This window comes from Hylaeus volcanicus, chromosome 9 (genome assembly GCF_026283585.1).
Source record: "Hylaeus volcanicus isolate JK05 chromosome 9, UHH_iyHylVolc1.0_haploid, whole genome shotgun sequence".
Taxonomy (NCBI): domain Eukaryota; kingdom Metazoa; phylum Arthropoda; class Insecta; order Hymenoptera; family Colletidae; genus Hylaeus; species Hylaeus volcanicus.
In genome coordinates, this window is record NC_071984.1 from 1,805,770 (window position 1) to 1,806,122 (window position 353).

General features: G+C 24.9%; 1 protein-coding gene across 1 annotated transcript in view; it reads left to right on the forward strand.

Annotated features, from left to right (window-relative positions):
* LOC128881719 (uncharacterized) overlaps nucleotides 1–353 on the forward strand; it is a 6,811-nt gene that overhangs the window by 2,275 nt on the left and 4,183 nt on the right. The window lies entirely within an intron of this gene.

The window sequence follows — 353 nt, forward strand, 5'->3', positions numbered from 1 at the left end:
AATTTCAATTTACATTTCAATCCTTGGCAGTAATTGCAAAGATTAACAAGTATTGATATGTATATTAATATATATTTCCAATAGGACAAATTTCAATTTACATTCCAATCCTTGGCAGTAATTGCAAAGATTAACAAGTATTAATATATATTTCCAATAGGACAAATTTCAATTTACATTTCAATCCTCGGCAGTAATTGCAAAGATTAACAAGTATTAATATATATTTCCAATAGGACAAATTTCAATTTACATTTCAATCCTTGGCAGTAATTGCAAAGATCAACAAGTATTAATATGTATATCAATATATATTTCCAATAGGACAAATTTCAATTTACATTTCAATCCTT